The sequence below is a fragment of the Mesocricetus auratus genome, unplaced genomic scaffold (genome assembly GCF_017639785.1).
Source record: "Mesocricetus auratus isolate SY011 unplaced genomic scaffold, BCM_Maur_2.0 contig_9880_pilon_obj, whole genome shotgun sequence".
Classification (NCBI taxonomy): Eukaryota; Metazoa; Chordata; class Mammalia; order Rodentia; family Cricetidae; genus Mesocricetus; species Mesocricetus auratus.
In genome coordinates, this window is record NW_024430580.1 from 4,347 (window position 1) to 7,999 (window position 3,653).

A 3,653-nucleotide genomic window follows, 5' to 3' on the forward strand; every position below is an offset into this window, starting at 1 on the left:
TCACATAGGACACTGCTTCAGAGGGTCCTGCTTTATCAAACTACATTAGTCTGAAGAAATTCATAGCTTTCCATTTTCTGTGGAAAAAAAATAGAACACCTTTTCCAAAGTAACATTTCCTTAGACTTAAATTTTGAAGTCAAAGCATTTTTCAAATATATGTACTGGATTAATTTAGGAGAATTGATAATCTTCTAGCACTTGTTGCTCCTTCCCCAATAATTAAACACTTCAAAGACAACACAATATCATACAGTTTCCAAACACTCTATGTGCTTTCCATCCTACATGGCTTTCTTATTACCCTATTTCTTTGTTTTAAAGGATTTTCTCTATCCCTCTTCTTTTTTCTCCTGAATCTCTGTGTATTTTTGAACACACTAAAAACCCTCTAGAGGTTTTCCTTTTTCCCTCTGAACCAGTCTTTACTACGTATCTTAATCTTTTTCTAACCACGAGTCTTTTATCTGCTAAACAACAAGTCTAAGGAAGCCATCTGGTGGTTTTTGTAACTTATGCTGAGTCAGGAAGTCTCTCTTAAAGTAGTCACACACTTCTGATTGTCTCCAGCAAACAGAGCCCATCTGAGAAATGCTGCTACCAAGAAGTCATGATTTCCTCTATTCTTTTGTTTTTAAGACTCCCTTCTTAAGCTTTTGTGAAGTTATACATGGAAATTTGTGCTGCACATTGATGGCACGATTTCGTTAGCATGAGTTTTCCAGCCTTTCAGGGTTCTCCCACCCTTCTCAGCCCCAAATAATCACACAGATACTATACTAGTTATAAAACTATTGACAAGTGACTAGGGCTTCTTAGTGGCTAGTCTTTCTCTTAATTATTAACCCATTTCTATTAATTTATGTATTTCCACGTGATCTTGGCTTACCAGAGAATGCCAGATGTGTTCGATCTTCCCATGCTCACATCGCGAATCCTCTCCCTATACCTGTCCCAGAATTCTCCTCATATGCTAGCCCTGCCTATCTTTCCTGCATGGCCACTAGCCACACAATGTGTTATTTATCAACGAATAAAACAAATGTATATGCAGAAGGGCAACCCCAACAGATATTCTCTTTCCACCTTCAAGTGTGCTTGGATATTAATGTGGAAAAGCTGACATTATTTTTTCAATGTTGAATATAGTAGATACTTGAGGTAAAAGACTCAAACTGTGGGACAGAGATTTAGAATTATCACTCTTAAACATGCATATTTGTTTACTAAGCGATTTATATAAGGAACATTTTTAAATTGTACATATATTCAAAAATGTGAAGACATTAAAGTAAACCAGAATTGTGGGAATTTCAATTCATTTCTCTTAACATTTAGAAAACAACTTGTAAAAAAATAGGGACACTTCAATAATATGTAGTATTTATTTAGTCTTTATCAGTTTTGATGACCAAAGAAATCCTGAACTTCCTGCAGTGTTTTGGGCTTTCATTGGAGGAAGGAGTTTGTCTACAGTGCAAGCTGTCCTGGCCCCTAGTGATTTGATCACAAGTATTACACATAAGGCAACTTTAGGATGCTGTAGTCAGCAAGTGTTTAACAAGCCCATTTTACCCAATATCTACAAATGACAATTTTGTCAATCAGTTGAGCAAAGTTATGAAAATGGGCAACAGAGATGAAGGCCAAGGTGATTCTCAAAGCAAATTTTTCAGATCAAGGATTCACCTACCTACTACACCAGACTGTTTCCTGCTCTCCAGGATTTCCTGAAGAACGCCTTTCTCTACTTTCCTCCTCAGGAGTGTCCTGCATGGCTCTTTGCAACATAATCTTCAGAGTCTTCCGTTGCAGCCTTCGGTGCCTAATGGAAGCAACAAGGAAGTAAATGATGGGGTTGGCACAGCTGTTAACACAGGATAGTAAAGTTGTCATTTCAAAAACATTGCAATGAAAAATTACATGCAACTCCTCAAAGGAATCTAAGAGGAACCAATAAATACCAAAGGGCAGACCAAAGAGTAAGAAGACCATCACTGTGAATGCAATGGTCACATACAATCTGGTTACAGGAATCCTCTGTGAGCCACAGAAGATCCTGACCAACAGGGCCAGGCTGGATCCACAAAGAACCACAAATAATACTATTACAAATGCAGCAATGATGAAACTATAAGTACTATAGTGAAAATTTCATAGTTAATCAGTAAGCCACAAGCCTCTCCTAACAGAAGGCTTAACAGTAAAGAGAAGGCCCAAAACAGGGCACACATGACAGATGATGTGTGTCTTGGTCGTTGACAGTGATACCAGATGGGCCACAAAACGGACAGAGCACGCTCAGCACTGATGGCTGCAATCATACACAGACCTGCAAGATAAGCAAAGATTAGTACATTGAGGAGAGAGATGGGAACATCGAAGTAGCTGATATGGAATATTAAAAGGACACGATGCAGGGAATACAGAGTCTGAAAGCAAAGGTAGAGGAAGTTAGCTCCATCAAGATTGAGGACATAGACAGAGAAGGCATTCCTGTGCATGTGGAATCCCAGAAGCCACAGCACAATGGCATTTCCTGCCAGCCCAAACACGGCAATGATGACAGTGAGAATATTCAGGATATTGTACATGTCGGTACAGTGTATGTTTTCAATGAAGTCACTTTCATTCATTGTTGTTATGCAATTGTTCCAGGTTGATATAGTTAGACCCATGCTTGGAAATTTTCCACTGGTATTCCTACAAAGTAAATTGAGATATGAATACATGATACTTTCTGTCAAGTCCACAGGCTTGCAGAGATTACATATTTTATCAAACCCCCAAAGAGGTAGGCATTTCTTTTTATTCCAGTTTGTACTATGCAATCTATCTTCAGACTATTGCCTCTAGTAATATTGGTGTAGTTGGTGATGGCAGTACAGCTGCTAAACATCTTATGCAGTGTCAGGAAGAGACAGAATTCTGACACAAACTTTCTTTCTGTTCCAGGGATGAAGTTCCTTTTCAGGTGTAGGAAAATGGAAGATCCTGGCACAAGTCATAGCTTCCCTCAGTCACTGTAAGGGGTCTATCAAATGGGAAAAATGGAACAATTAATGAGTGTCATGAAGGGAATGGCACTTCTTATGAAGACATGTGTGTCAACAGTCACACTTCTTAGCCTAGAAGGACATAAAGCACTTTTCTGTTTGTTATTATATCATCAGTGTCCTACTCTCTACATGGTTTTATGGGAGAGTTGAGAGATCTGCCCCGAACAAACAAACAATCTAAAGAATGATAACAAGTAAGCAAATGAATCATAAGTTTAAGGGTAGTTGAAAATTTGTAGTAAATGTTGTTTGGGTTGTGACTTGTACCTTCGTGCGAAGGCACATCTCTCTGGCATGAGAAGTGTGGGCTATATTGCAGCAGAAAATGAAGAACATCTCCATTCGGGAATAGTGTCCCAACCCCTGAGAAAAGCTTTGAGATCTACATATGAATGCAAACAGTCTAGAAAAGAGGACAGCATAGCTGGGTGGGTAGCATCATTTAGAGTTATCTTTTCACTCCATTCCCCCATACAGACACCCTTAATAGGCCTTTATTTCTAGCTCCTAAGGCCACAGAGACATTTGAAGAAAACAGCTTTTCTTTCCCACACTGGCCAAGGGTGAAGAATGAGGGATGTTCCTGTGCTTGCA

At 39.0% G+C, this 3,653-nt stretch overlaps 1 pseudogene; it reads right to left on the reverse strand.

Moving 5' to 3' along the window:
* Nucleotides 1-1,689: 1,689 nt before the first annotated feature.
* Nucleotides 1,690-2,594, reverse strand: LOC121138082 (annotated as a pseudogene).
* Between the last annotated feature and the right edge of the window lie 1,059 nt (nt 2,595-3,653).